Source organism: Budorcas taxicolor, chromosome 15 (genome assembly GCF_023091745.1).
Source record: "Budorcas taxicolor isolate Tak-1 chromosome 15, Takin1.1, whole genome shotgun sequence".
NCBI lineage: Eukaryota > Metazoa > Chordata > Mammalia > Artiodactyla > Bovidae > Budorcas > Budorcas taxicolor.
The window spans coordinates 72548939-72564801 of record NC_068924.1 but is presented as its reverse complement, the minus strand read 5'-3'; positions in this window follow the sequence as shown (position 1 = coordinate 72564801).

Sequence of the window (15863 nt, the reverse complement as noted above, 5' to 3'; positions counted from 1 at the left end):
GGGAAGGTAAGGGTTGTTTTCTGCATTTTGTGGATGAAGGGATGAAGGTCCAGCAAGATGCAACCTTCCGTTGCAGCCCCACAGTCCTGGGGGGCCTGGTCTGTGATAGGGACCCGGGCCTGCCTAATCTTTGCCTGGCTCCATGTGGCCCACTGTCTGGAAATGACATTTTGCAGAGGAGGGAACAGGCCTAGAGAGGAAGAGTGACTTCCCCAGGGTCCCCACACCAGGAGAAGCCAGGTCACCCTGTCCTGGTACCGATCCCGGGGGCCACCTCTGCCTGGCGAACTTCTCCAGACATGCTCAGCTATAGACTCAGCACTTCCTCCCACCCCCACCCTCTGCTTCCCTCCAAGCCCCAGGCTGAGGCCGCTCCAGAAACCACAGCTCTGGGCCCAGTGCCAGAGCCTGCCCCCTCGGCGACCCCTCTCTTACTGTCCCGAGTTTCTGAAACTCACTCTCTGTCTCGGGGCGGGGAGGGGGGGAAGCTTTTGCAGCCCTCCTGAAGCCGTGTGTGTGTGTGTGTGTGTGTGTGTGTGTGTGTGCACACGTGCACGAGTGCACGCTTGCGCTTACCTGGGGCACGTCTCTCCTGCAGGAGGAGGTGGAGGACCCTTCCAACCAAGCCTCACTGTGACTCAACCCCCGAAGAGTAATTCCCATAGGTGTGAGCACAACTTCCTGCTGCATGGATGGGAGGAAGTGAGGGATTGCGGGATGCTGGGGGTCCGGTGGGCTTTCCTGGGCTGAGTGAGCCCCTGCAACAGGCACTTGGGGCATGGGGAGGGGCCAGAGGCTTTCTGGCGGGGAGGCGGTGGGGACAGAGAGCAGCCCCAGGGAGAGTGGGGGAGGCAAGACTCCAGGACATCTGGGCTGGGGGAAGGTGCAAAATATTCATGCAGGAGGTGAAGGCCCAGCTCTGCATGGCCCTGAGGGCTCTGACAGGAAGTTAAGGCCTCAGGGAACAGGGAGTTTGGCTGGGAAAGGGCTGGCAGCAGAGGGAAGCTGGCTGACGCCCCCTGGAGTCAACGGGGACACTGAGGCTGAGAGACGGATGATTTGCTCAAGGCAGAGACTGGAAATGACCTAACTCTCGGTGCTTCCAACTTTCCACCCCATCATTCCTATATCCGTGCCAACCGGGAACGGCTTCTTTGAAAGAGCAAGCATCTTAGCCTAAGTTTCTGTGGGAGATGGGAGGCAGCACTGGGCCACAACAGCCAGCGTTTATTAAGCTCTCACTGTGGGTCTAAATATGAAGCTAGAGCCTATTACACAGAGTGAAGCAAGTCGGAAAGAGTAAACAAATATCATAAATATATATTTATATGGAGTCCAGAAAGATGGAACTGTTGAACCTATTTGCAGGGCAGCAATGGAGATGCAGACACAGAGAACAGGCTTATGGACACAGCGGGGTGGGTAGGAAGGAGAGGGTGGGATGAACGGAAACACAGGTAACATAGATAGCCAGTGGGAATTTGCTGCATGGCTCAGGGAACTCACCCTGGGGCTCTGTGACGACCTGGCGGGGGTGGAGCGGGGAGATGGGAGGGAGGCTCAGGGAGAAGGGACATATGCGTACCTAAGGCTGATGCATGTCGATGTATGGCAGAAGCCAACACAATCTTCCAACTAAAAGTAAATAAATTAAGAGAAAATAGTACACTCACAGCTGTCATCCCATGTGTCTCCTCAGTAACCAGACCAGGTAGATGGTATACTCATCCCCATTCTACAGGTGAGGAAATGGAGGATAAGGAAGGTTAATTCTTGCCCGAGATCACTCACAAAGGCAGTGGAAGATGGAGGATTTTAATCCAAGTACCCAGAGCCCCCTGTGGTGCCAACAAAGGCTTGTGGGAAAATGTCATGGCAGCTGCCCATGACTGTCCTCTAGGGGAGCATCAACAGGGACCTTGTTGGTCCTCGAGGCATCCTGGGCTCGACACAAGCTGTGGCTCCTCAGCCTTCACCCATCCATCCTCTGCTAATCCTACAGGAGTTCATTCAGCATCTACTACTTGCTGGGGGCTGGAGCCGGAGCACAAAACCATCCACTTCCACGGTGTTTACATTCTAGGGGAAAGATGGAAAATACACAAAGAAATACATAATGCCAAATACTCCTACTGCTATTAAATAGTCAAGAAAGGGGATGGAGATTGACAGGGTGGTATTTTAGAAACAGGGATCAGGGAAAGTCTCACTGGGGTGGTGATACCAAAGCAGAGCTGTAGGGAAACGATTTCTCACAGCATGAATGCATTCTTCTCTGAAGGTCTATCTAATGTCTGTCTTTTTCACCTGACTGTCACTCCATGAAAAAAAAAACACACACACATTTTCATGTCTTGTCCATGATGTCCTGTCTTGTCCAATGCTTAGAGTGGGACCTGGCATATAGTAGCTGCTCAATGATCAGTGCCTTGCACACAGAGGTGAGTGGATGAATGAATGAATAAGAGGCAGAAAATCTCTGCAGACTGGAATTCTAATCGCACTCCTGCCCCAGAGAGGATGCAAATTGTCAGTTTCCTCCTCAAAGCCTCCCTTCTGTAATCATCAGTGACTCTGAGCGTCACATAACCTGATGAAAACCATAATTCGGAAAGACACACATACCCCAGTGTTCACTGTAGCACTATTTGCAACAGCCAGAACGTGAAAGCAACCTACACGGCATTGACAGGAGAATGGATAAAGAAGATGTGATACATTTACACAATGGAATATTACCCGGCCATTAAAAGTAACGAAACGGGGTCATTTGTAGAGACGAGGATGGACCTAGAGACCTTCATACAAAGTGAAGTAATTCAGAAAGTGAAAAACAGCTATCATGCATTAAGACATATGGGTGGGATCTAGAAAAATGGTACTGATGAACCTACTTGTAGGGCAGGAGTAGAGGTGCAGACGTAAAGAAGAGATGTGTAGGCGTGGGCACGGGGAAAAGGGGGGCACGGGGTGAACTGCGGGATTGGCGTTGACATAACACATAGGGGCTTCCCTGGTGGCTCAGACAGTAAAGCGTCTGCCTGCAATGCGGGAGACCTGGGTTCAATCCCTGGGTCAAGAAGATCCCCTGGAGAAGGAAATGGCAACCCACTCTAGTATTCTTGCCTGGAGAATCCCATGGATGGAGGAGCTTGGTGGGCTACAGTCCATGGTGTCATTAAGAGTCGGACATGACTGAGCAACTTTACTTTCTTTCTTTCTTTTCACATACATACATAACCATGTGTGAAATAGCTAGCTAGTGGGAACCCGCTATATGGCGCAGGGAGCTCAGCTCTATGCTCTGTGATGACCTAGGTGGGTGGGATAGTGGGGAGTGGGGTGGGAGGGACGGGTAGACATATAGCTGGTTCACGTCATTGTACAGCGGAGGCTAACAGCAGTGTAAAGCAACTATACCACCGGTTGAATAATCTAAGAAAAAAGGCCCCCTTCCTGCCCCAAAAGCAAGTGAGCAGGGAGCTTGAGGGATCCTTTGGGACAGGTGCTGAGAATCCCCACTTGTTAACCACCTGGGCCCAGAATAGATGACTGGGGGAGCCAGCAGCAAGGCTGCGGGGATATGAAGGGGGAGGAAGGAGAGCTAGAGACGGGACCAGCTCACGGCGCTCCAGACAGCCCCGATGGGCCATCACCCACACCCCTGCGGGAAGCGGGGCCCCCGCCAGGGCGGCCAAAGTGGTGACAGAGGGCGGCTTCCTCACAGCTGCGCTGGCTCTGGAGCAGCAGGCCCAGACAGGAAGGGGTGGGGGGCACCTGCAAGCTCAGCAAGGGGTGGGGGGCACCTGCAAGCTCAGCAAGGGGTGGGCACGGGGCTGTAGGCGGGCAGGCGGGCAGGGCCTTCCAGAGTGTCCCGGGCTCAGGAGAGTCCAGCTGGCTGGCGGTCAGGGGCTCCACTCTACCAGAGGGAGCACTCTCTCCTGGGTGGGAGGTGTTAGGGAGGGCCTGGGCTTTGGGGAGGCTGCTCTGTGGCCCAGTGCAAGGGCCAAGGGTCCACTTGCAGCCTCAGCATCCCCCAGCCCTGCCCTCCTGAGCTGAGGTGGGCCTGAGAGGCAGAAGGTATGGGAATAGCCAAGGGGCTGTGGAGAGGGCATGGGATGTCCACGTCATAAGCACTGGTTCAGCCACCTGCCGGCCGTGACCCTGGCAGGCATGTCCCTTCTCCATACCTCAGTTTTTTCACTCTGTATAATGGGATGATCACCATAATGCTGACCCCCCAGGGTTGCTATGGGGATCAAAGAGGGAAGCCCCATTGCTCGGCAAATGGCAAAGTGTAGGCATTGGGTCAGTGCTTTCCTGGTGGCTTGGTTGGTAAAGAATCCGCACACAGGAGATGCAGGTTCGATCCCTAGGTCGGGAAGTTCCCCTGGAGAAGCAAATGGCAGCCCACTCCAGTATTCTTGCCTGGGAAATCCTGTGGACAGAGGAGCCTGGCAGGTTATAGTCAATAGGGCTACAAAGAGTCCAACACGACTGAGCAACTAAACCACCACCGCCACCACCAGGGGTTGGGTCAGGGGTGGAGAGGAAAAAGGAAACATTCCCTGCTTGCCAACTTATCCCCCAGACTGGCGCTTAGCTCAGCAGGCCACCACTTGTGTTTTGGAATCAGATAAACTTGGTTTGAATCCTGGCTAACGATTCTCTGAGCCTCAGTTTCCGAGCCTATAAAGTAGATGAATATGATAGATGGTAAAATAGAAAAACACTTCACTTAGCTCCTGGCACACAGCAAGAGCTTGGTGAACGGTGGTTTATATCACGGAGTAAATGCCAGGAGGTCAAGATGAAGAAAGGCAGGCTCCTGGTCATCTGGGGACAAATACCAGACGATTGAGGAAGAGGTTGGTAAGGACGAGGAGTGGGCCTGGTGGAGGAGGGGTGCCAAAGCGAGCCTCCCAATGGCAGGTGGCACAGACGCCAAGGCTACAAGGACAGCTGGGGCTTCTCCAGGGCACCCGGTCCCCCGGGCTGAGGGGCCGGCTTGGGTAAAGGTAAGGAGGCTGGAAATGCTTGGAGGCTGGAGGTGGCTGAGGTCAGGAGGCTCCCAGGTGACTTAAGGAAGGGGGCCAGGCCCCGCGCCCCTCTCTGTGTGACCCTGAGTCACTGCTACCCCGTGGGGCTGGGCCTGTTTTCCCCAGCATTGCTCGGGGCGGAAATCCAGCAGGGGCTGCCAGGCTGACATCAAACCCTCCCACCTCGGGCCTGGCCTCAGCCCCTCTCCAGGCCTTACCGAAGCCATAAATCCCTGGGCCGGGCGGCGGGAGGGGCAGGCCCCCGCACATGTCCTGGCGGCTGGACAGGGGCCGGCATCTCTGGCTGGCGGTGACTGAGCGCCCCGACACCCCATCACTCATTCCCCACGCCCAGCCGCCCCCACCTCGGCCGCAGCCCATCCGTCTCAGCCGGACGCTTTCAAGTCCAGCCCCAGGCCTCTCTGCTTAGTGTTAAGATGAGCCCGGGCTCACGCGGACTGTTCTTATTTATCTTCAGGTTCGTCCCCCAGCGGCCATCACTCTGCGGGGCAGCCCCGGTTCTTGGGACAGGCCCCCAGAACGCGATCCTCCTCCGGCTTCCTTTCCAGCCCCCACCTGGCAACGCTCGGAGAAAGCCTGAAGCCTGGGGCCAATTCATCTTAGTCACCGGCCATGCTGGCTGGGCGTCTGGGCCTCTGTTGTCTTGGCAGCCTCACAGCAGCCCTTGGGAGCATTAGCGCCTGTGCGCTCCGCCTGGGGAAACTGAGGCACAGAGTGCGGAGCAGCAGTTCACGGGTCACCTGGGCTGCCTGGCTCTGCTGCAGGCACCATCTTTGGCCAAATCATGCAGGGGCTCCTGGGGCCTTTGTGCTGCTGCTCGGCAAGTTTAGGCACATTCATTCACATCCGGTATTCTCGGCTAGACTGGGAAGTCCTTCAGGCAAGGCCCACGCTGTCCTCCAACCTTCACTCCACAGGATTCTAGACTCAGGCAAGGAGATCAAACCAGTCAATCCCAAAGCAAATCAACCCTGACTTTCTTCGAAAGGACTGATGCTCAAACTCCAATACTTCGGCCACCTGATGTGAAGAGCCAGCCCATTGGGAAAGACTCTGATGCTGGGAAAGATGAAAGGCAGAGGATGACCTGGTGAGACAGCATCAGCCGCTCAATGGACATGAATTTGAGCAAACTCTGGGAGAGAGTGGAGGACAGAGGAGCCTGGCATGGGGCAGCCCAGGGGGGTAACAAAGAGTTAGCCACCACTTAGCAACTGACAAACCACAACAGACTCAGGCAAGGGAAGGAAAACAAGTGCTGCGATTCAGAAACGTGGCTCGGGAATCACACAGGACAGGAGAACTGACTCTATCCCAGCTCATGACCTTGGGAGTCAGTTAAGTCTCTGGGCCTTTACCAGGCTTCCTCCATGCAGAATGAGAACAAGAAACAGCATCTGTGAGGTAACACATGGGAACTTCCTGGAACCATGCAGGCATGGGACGGGAACTCCGTGAAGGCCTGTGACTGCGTTTCCTGCCACCATCACCCTCCCAGGGGCTCGTGACCTGGGGTCCTCAGAGAGGTAACAGAATGGGTACCATCCCTTTATCCTGGCATTTCCAAGCCCCTTACAGGCCCTGCTCAGGGAATTCTGCCCAGGCAGAGAATGTTCTGTCTTGGGGGTGATTAGAATTCTGACAGCCCAATGTGGGTGGACACAGCGGTCATCTCAGAAGACGGCCATGGGCGTGTCTGAGGAATAAGAAAGGCAGAGGGGAATTAAGCACTGTTGTTGCTGTTCAGCAGCTCAGTCGTGCGACCCCATGGACTGCAGCACGCCCGGCTTCCCTGTCCTTCACTCTCTCCCGGAGTTTGCTCACACTCATGTCTGTTGAGTTGATGATGCCATCCGACCAGTTCATCCTCTGTCTCCCTCTTCTCCTGTCCTCAATCTTTCCCAGCATCAGGGTCTTTCCCGATTAAGTATTACTTTAAAACAAAATGTGTTTGAGAAATAAGATCTCTCAAAACACAAGATAAGAGCTGCCTTTCTTGGAAAAAAGACTGGGAAGTTCTGATTTGGTCCAGCCCCATCTCCACCCTCCTGCCCCATATCCTGGCTTGATGGTACCGTGATGACCTCCTCCTGTCGGCCTTCTGAGAGTGGGCCCATTCTCCGGGTGAGAACACCGAGTGTTAGGGAGGTGACCTAACTTGCCCACAGTCACTGGCAGAGCCCAGGCCAGGCCTCCGGGCTGCAGAGGAAGAGACCTCGGGGAAAAAGACAGCACAGACTCTGGAGACAGGCCGACCTGGATCCCAGCCTAGCTCCACCACCCACTTGTGCTCCATCACCCACTCAGCTGGAGAGAGGATATGAAACCACGTGAGGAAGTTAAGGACGAGATCTCTAGGTGATCTGGCTCGCGAGCACATAGAGATGGGGCCTCACAGTTCCTGACACCCAAGGGTCTGGTGGCCCAGGCCCCCAGTGTCCACACCCCCCAGCAGCTCCAAGGTCTGCTGCTGGAGCCACAGCCTGGTTGCTAGGGTGACAGGGAACTTCCCCAAACACAAGCTCTTCTCCTCTGCTGCTGCCCAGATGTGGAGATGTCTTTGGTCACAGAAGCTTGGGTCTTTGAGTGGCTATGATCCCCTTTGACCTTGGGATGAGGAGGAGGGGAGAAAAGAGATGGAAGAGAACTGGAGAGTTCAACATTAGGCAGCACGGACATCCAGGCCTCTGTTTCCACACCTGTGAAATGGGTGAGCAGGAAGGAGACTCCTTCCAGCTGCGCACTGCGTGTGGACCTTCCCAACGCTGCGGCAGGAGACAGGCGTCTCTGTGTCCTTCCCATCAGAGATCTGTAGCTCCCATGAAGCCAGAGCTGGGAGAGACTTGAGTGATTGCCTCCTTCTACAAATGAACACAGAGAAGGAAAGAAACTCATCCAAGGCCATATAGGCAGGAAGTTCATGGCAAAGCCCAGGGAGCAACACAGGTGTTCTGACCTTGCCCAGGCCTCACCTGCTATACCACGCTGTGCACAATAGAAAGATCCTGGTTGTTGAATGAATGAAAGTTCAGTGAGAAGCCCTAAACTCCTCCTTCCCTTCCTCCTTACTTCCTTCAACCTTGCCTTTCTCTTCTCCTTCCTTGCCCTCCTACATACTCCTCAGTTCAGTTCAGTTCAGTTCAGTTCAGTCGCTCAGTCATGTCCAACTCTTTGAGACCCCATGGACTGCAGCACGCCAGGCCTCCCTGTCCATCACCAACTCCCGGAGCTTACTCAAACTCATGTCCATTGAGTTAGTGATGCCCTCCAACCATCTCATCCTCTGTCGTCCCCTTCTCCTCCCGCCTTCAATCTTGCCCAGCATCAGGGTCTTTTCCAATGAGTCAGTTCTTCACATCAGGTGGCCAAAGTATAGGAGTTTCAGCTTCAGCATCAGTCCTTCCAATGAATATTCAGGACTGATTTCCTTTAGGATGGACTGATTTGATCTCCTTGCAATTCAAGGGACTCTCAGGAGTCTTCTCCAACACCACAGTTCAAAAGCATCAATTCTTCTGTGTTCAGCTTTCTTTATAGCCCAACTCTCACATCCATACATGACCACTGGAAAAACCATAGCCTTGACCAGACGGACCTTTCACACTCCAAAGTCTGCTCTGGACCAGGCTTTGTCCCAGATACTGAGGCCTTTAAGCTGAGCTGACCAATCACATCCCTTGTCCACAACCAAGTCCTCTGATGGCTTCTTAGACAAGTGGGCAAGAAGGATCCCCCTGGGAGCCCCGAGACCCTGCCTGTCCCCCGGGAGTCGCTCTCTTCCCGGCGCCTCACCCAGGATGTGAGAGGGTTAAAAAGCCCTGGGCAGTGCAGGCCCACGCCCGGCCCACGCCTGGGTCGACCAGCCAGGCCACCACTGGGAGCTTGCCGTCTTCCTTTTCCTCCTCCTCCTCGCTCCTTTTCTTCCTTCAAGAAACATATGTCACTTGCCATAACTCATGTGCTTATTATAATCATGACCAGATGCTTAATGGCATGTAATAAAACCACCACTAACCTGGCCCTGCTCACAAATCTCTCCCCTTACCCCCACCCTGCAGCCAGCCCGCCTGCCCCTCAGCTACTCTTGACAGTTTCTCCTGGCAAGACTGACTTGAGGCAAAGGGACAAAAGGGGTGTGGACTCTGTCATTCACTTCTGGTTCATTCATTCACCCATCACCTGTCTCTCGCCCATTCACTTTTTTATTAACTGTGTACTATATGCCAGGCTCTGAAGATGCAGCGGTGAAAGAGGACAGGCTGACCTCTGTCCTCCTCAGTCCTCTGGGAGGAAAGATCGATGTCTTATAAACAGGTAATTAAACCCTTACTTAATTGCACTTAATTACAGGGGAGATTACCTAACAGGACAGTCTATCCAGACTTCAAGAGCAGAACCGTCTCTTATCCGATGCATCCACGTACATCGGGTCCCTAGAAGGTCCTTTATGGATATTTGTCCAGGGAATGAATGAATAAAGGAGGGAGCTGTAGATCAAAAAAAAGGGTTTCTGAAGGACAGAGGTTGAGTTCTAAAATAATGTCTCCCAAATGGCGAGTCCTGAGTGACTCTCACTTGACTGGATTACATGAAAAAAAGAGTAGAAATTCTATTTGCTTTTGTTTCTCAGTTTTAAAAACAAGAAACTAACGTCCGCAGGAGAGGGAAATGGCAACCCACTCCAGTAATTTTGCCTGGAAAATCCCACGGACAGAGGAGCCTGGCAGGCTACAAGCTCCGGGGTCACAACAGAGTCAGACACGACTTAGCAACTAAATGACAAACAACAGCCTAACACAGCCCTGTAAAGCGACCACACTCCAGTGTAAAAAGACCCTCAGTTACTGTCACTGGGTACATCCCAGACTGGGTGATTAACACTGGTTACATTAATGAATAAGTAAATGTATGGCAATCAAGACTTTCCTTTGCCCTTGAAATGCATTGGTACCATTGTCAAAAATCAATAAACCATAAACATAAAAAAGAAAAGAAATGAACATTTTTTTCTGACGTTGAATACATGCATGATGGTAGGATGTGTGGTCTACACATGAAATCATAAATAGCTCTCCACGCAGTGGTGGGGTGTGCTCTGTGTTTTTACTGCTGGGCGAGAGGCACATTATCAGAAGAGTTGGAAAACCCCTTCTCTTGCTCCGCGGTGGCTCAGCGGTAAAGAATTCACCGACAGCGCAGGAGATGCAGGAGACCCAGGTTTGATCCCTGGGTCAGGAAGATGCTCTGGAGGAGGAAATGGCAACCCACTCCAGTATTTTTGCACATGGGTGGGGAGAGAGTCCCCGTTTTCTCCCTCTTCTTCTAAGGCCGCCTAGGCTATCAGACTAGGCTCCTATCCTACGACTTCACTGAACCTTGTGTGTGTGTCCTGTATCACTTCAGTCATATCTGACTCTTCGGGACCCTATGGACTGCAGCCTGCCAGGCTCCTCAGCGAACCTTAATTACCTCCTAAAAGCCTTATCTAACACTTTGGAGGTGAGGCCTTCAACCTATGAGTCTGGGGGGACACACCTCTGCTCTAAAGGATGGATGGATGAGGACCTGGAGGAAGTGGGAAGGTGCAGGGGAGAGGGGACCACATTCTGGTAGCAGTGGCTGCTTTAAAGGCTCAGATATGCGGATGAGTTTGGGAATACGAGGAATAAAATTCCCACCTTACCACTCAGCATTCTTAGAAAAGCATTTCTTCCCTCTAGACCCATTTCATGCTGGCTCAAACCTAGCACTTTTTCAGATGCGCAGAACAATGTGGGAGGTGGAATCAGCAGATGATCTGAGTTTCCAAGCCCATGGAGGCTTTTGGACAGCAGGATGGCTCAGCGGAAATGGTCATGATATAAAGGAATAGTGCGCATGTGATGGTGTGGTGTGTGCCCCCGGCCAACACCTAAGGTGTAAAGCTTCATCCTCCTCTGTACTGATGTCAAAGCCCCCGCTCCACCCATTCTCCCTCTCCAGTCTCTGCTTGCCCCACTTCAGGCCCCCACCTGGATTGCTTCCAGCACCCACTCAGACCTTCCCGAGGTCTATCCCATGCAAAGATAGGATGCAGAGTGATCCTTTTAAAGCAGAGGAGTTTGCCACTCAAAGGCTTAAACCCGCAGAGCTTCCAGCACACTCGGAATACATCCGAGTCCCTGCTGTGGCTCCCCGGCATGCGCTGTGTGAGCTGGCTTCTGGTCACCTCTTCCAGATGCCCGCCCATCCCACCGTTTGGCTGCCATGTGTGCCATCTGGCACTTGCTTGATGCACACGGCACACTCCCACCCCAGGGCCTTTGCATCACCCTTCTCTCTCCCTGGACCACTCTCTCTCTTTTCACCCCAGTGACCCACTCCCTCACCTCACTCGGGTCTCTGCCCAAATGACATGGCCTCAGAGAGGTCCACTGGGCCTCCCCACCCTTATTCCACTTTCTTTTGTGAATAACACTTATCACAGTCTGACATATTATGTGTTTGTTTGTTTGTTTGTGATATTGTCCCTCTCCCACCAAAATGTAAGCTCTAGGAGAACAAGAAGGTGAGTCTGTTCCTGACTGCATTTTGAGGGCTTATGAAATCATCTGGGCCCCGTCAGGTGCTTATGAAACATTTGTTGAATGGTTGCATTCATGAGCAAATAAATGAAAAGGGTTTTTGCAACTTATCAAGTGGAGGGAGATGGGAGAGAAGGAAGGAGAGAGACCATGGGGAACTAGGAGACCCTGGTAGGAGGTTTGGGGCTTGTACTAATTGAAACAGGGAGGTGTGGAAGAATTTAACGTGATTTGGTTGGTTTTTTGTAAAGATCACTCCTCTAGGCATGCCATGGTGGAATAAAAGGGGAGAGTTTTCGACTATGGAACTGGGGTGGAGTTAGGGGCAATCTGATAAAATTATGGGGAAAGCAACGCTTTTAGCCTCAGTCTCCCCCATCTAGCCTCCCCCTCTCCCTGGTATCCCCAGTGATCTCTCTAAGATCCCTTTCTGGCTAAAAAAAACAAAGGAATAACTATGGGGATGGGGAAGCCGCTGTCCAGCGCATCCAGCCCTCGGTGCATTTTCTCTCTGTTCTCTGCATGTCTTCCCCATTCCCGAGTGTGTGAGAAGAGGGTCCGGCCCTGATTTATGCTGCTGACAGAGAATCTAATGAGTTGAAGACATAAAAGCATAACAAGGTTCCCCCTGGGATAAATCCATTCTGGATTCGGGCCTTTGAGAGGGGCACGTGGCCACGCTGACAGCCCAGTGTCCGTGATGGATGTAGCTCTGAGACACCGCGCTCGGGGGCACTGAGGAGCTCATAGGGGGTGGTAATGGGAGGGGCTGATGCAGACTTAGGAAGCTCTAGAACATCCCAACCTTGTAGCAAAAGGAGCTTAAGGCAAATCCAAAGCGGAGATTCCAAGCACGTGTGGGGTGCGTGCGGGCTGGTCCCAGTGTACGGGGAAGGACATATGGGGACCCTGAGCCAGGCAGAAGAGTGGAGGCAGGACCCAGGGACCTCAGTCCCAGCCTTGGCCCAAACTTTGTCACTAAATGAAATTTTGGACAACCCCCTAGCCGCGCATCTATATCCACCTGCAAAATAAGGTTTTAAACAAATCAGAGGCCGAAAATGTCAGTGCTTACAGGAGTCTAGGACAGATTTTGTGTAAATGGGAGAAGTGACAGGGGAAGAAGCTTCAGGAAAAAAGGAGAACACTTTGTTTGTAAGGGGCCAACCTTCAGCTCTAACCAAAGGGCTTTTTGTCAGAGCTAGGTCCCAGAAAGGAGGCGGTGGCAACCCTTCTGCTTATCGAAGAGAAAGTGGGGTTCATTCTTCCATGGAACCTAACTTTTAAAAAATGCTCAAAGCTAGTTACATAGAATTTTAAAAGATGCGGGCTGAATCCTCCATGGGGGCCACCGTGTTTGAAACCTCCCAATGAGGGGAACACTCAAGAGTCCTGTCTAACTTTAATTCAGTCAATTCAACAACCATTTGGGGGAATTCTATGTATGCCAGGCACCGAGCTAGACACTAGGGAGGCTCACGGACCAACACGGGGCTCAACATTCAACAGCTCTTCACTGGATAGAACAATGTGAATCAAGGTTCTTCGAACAGCCCAGAGATGGCCAAGAGAAGGCAGGACTGGAGCTGAGGCCCAGGGCAGGCAGTGGAAAATTCTGAAGGGCCCGGACGCCCTGGGGGAAGAGGGACTCTTTGTCCTGAGCTCACCCCGCTTTGAAGGTGGGGATGTGAGGCTCAGACTTCCACATTAGAAAGAAAGCGCCCTCTGGTGGCTGTGTGGATGATGTGGCGCACAATCACGAGGATCACCCGGGGAAACTGTCTTAACGATGCAGGGAGAGTTGAGGTGGCCTTGCACCCAGGCAGAGGGCACCTTTGAGGGGCTGATGAATTTCTCTCCCATTTTCTGGGGCATTTCCCAGCTGATTGATGCCAACAACACAGAGCTCCTAGTGGCAAGTGACCAAAACCAATGGCGGCTACTTTGCACAGACACAGGTGAAAAACCAGGCTCAGATACTATGCCCTCGAGAGGAGTAATGCCCTGAGTTGCTCTACGGAACTGGCCCAGGAATAAGCCACCATTATTCCCAAGCAGATCTCAGCTAACTTGACAGTCGCCAGATACCATCACTGGTTTGGGGACACTGAATTACTGAGCAAGTGAGGATAGTAATTCCTGCTTCTATGGGATTGCTTTGCAGCTCAAAGACAACCCTCTCTGTTAGGCACTCAGCAGGGCACCACAGGGCCTGGTGACACAGCCACTCAGGACACAGCAGCTGTCACCATTGTCTTCAGCATCCTTGGCGTGATGGTAAAGCCAGCTAGACTGGCTGCCAAGGCAAGGCCCCTGCATGGTCCTCCTGTGTGCTCAACAATACTCTGCACATTTGAGGGGCTTCATATTCTAAAGTCATATTCAAGCTTGCTACTTGGAAGGAAAGCTATGGGAAACATTGACAGCATATTGAAAAGCAAAGACATCAATTTGCCGACCAAGACCCATCTAGTCAAAACTATGGTTTTTTCCAGTAGTCATGTATGGATGAGACAGCTGGATGATAAAGAAGGCTGATCCCCGAAGAATGGATGCCTTCAAATTGTAGTGTTGGAGAAGACTCTTGAGGGTCCCTTGGACTGCAAGGAGATCAAACCAGTCCATCCTAAAGGAAATCAGTCCTGAATATTCATTGGAAGGACTGATGCTGAAGCTGAAACTCCTATACTTTGGCCACCTGATGCAAAGATGTGACTTATTGGAAAAGACCCCAATGCTGGGAAAGATTGAAGGCAGGAGGAGAAAGGGGCAACAGAGGACGAGATGGTTAGATAGCATCACCAGCTCAATGGCCATGAATCTGAGCAAACTCCAGGAGATAGTGAAGGACAGGGAAGCCTGGCGTGCTGCAGTCCATGAGGTCTCAAAGAGTCGGACACAGCTTAGCAACTGAGCTAAAACAAAATTCTAAACTCATCCAGGGTGGGTGTGAAATGACTGAATAACTAAATGGAAAGGTGGACGGAGGGTGTGGCAGGAGAAAGAACGACAGACGTAGCCAGATCAATAAAACGAATATTTTCTTCAGTTGAAAGACCACTCTCGTCTTTCTTTTGCTTTAACCATACTCCAGACAAAGAGAGAACAGTTGTCCTCTTTGTCATACTGAGGATGCCCCAGAATTGGCGAGACACCATCTGTGGCCAGTTCCGTGTCTCCCACTGGGAAGGAGGGATTCCAGATGTTTCTGAGGAGCTGGTTGCCCAGCCAATGGTTGGGGGGGGGGGGGGGTGTTGTAGAAGAGAGATCAGGGTCTCTATGTGTCAGCTGAGATGAGTGTGAGCCAAGGGGAGGGCGTAGATGAAGCCCAGCTCCGGGACACAAACCAGGAATGTGCTCGATGCTCACGTGTTGCAACACAGGCTTAAGAGTACAGAGGTTTTTCTCACCCCTGACATCACATCACAGAGGGTGTCAGAAACGGTGGGAATCCACCAAATATTCCAGGTGGTCCTTCCATCTCCCAGAATCCCTTACAGCTGGGGCGGGCCCCCCGGACTCCCTGGGCCAGCGGACTCTGAACAAAGATTCTGGGCATCCCTGCCAGACAGAGGCAGTTAGAGCCAGCATTACTTCCTCATCTTTCTCTCCTCCGCCTTGGGACCTAGGAGGCCACCTGTTCCAGAGGCTGCTGCTAACACACGGCAAAGATTTGGGGAGTGAGGGCAACAAGGGTATTGCACCAAGCTGCTGAGCTGGGTGGGCCTGTCGGTTACCATAACGTAACCTGGTCCATCCTGACTAGTAGTTGGATTCACATCTAAATATGTCCCTACCTGTTTCAGAGACAGGCAAGAGCTCATAGCTTTATCAACACGAGAGTTGATTGTAAGGGCTCTCAGAGTCTTCTGGTTCAGCCACCCCCTTTTCACAGATGGATAAACTGAGACAGGCCCAGAGAGGAGGAGCAACAGCCTCAGAGAGGCGTTAAAGTGCCCCATGGGTGAGTCGTCAGCGGGGGTCTCCTGGTCTGCAGCCTATCAGCCCAGCTGGTCAAACCAAAGCTTCAGTGAAAAATGACTTAAAAGTTCAAGAGACTTGCTTCTTTGCCCTGGCTTCCTTCAGACTCTGCGGAGACCCCCTTCTCCTTAGTCCCCAGTTCCTCCCCTTCCCTCCCTCTCTCCCCTGCTGGAATCCTGCCTGCTGGAGTTCTCGAGTTAGGTTTAAGCCCATTGCTGACACCCAGAGACGGGCTCCACCATGTGTGTGTGGCTGAGAA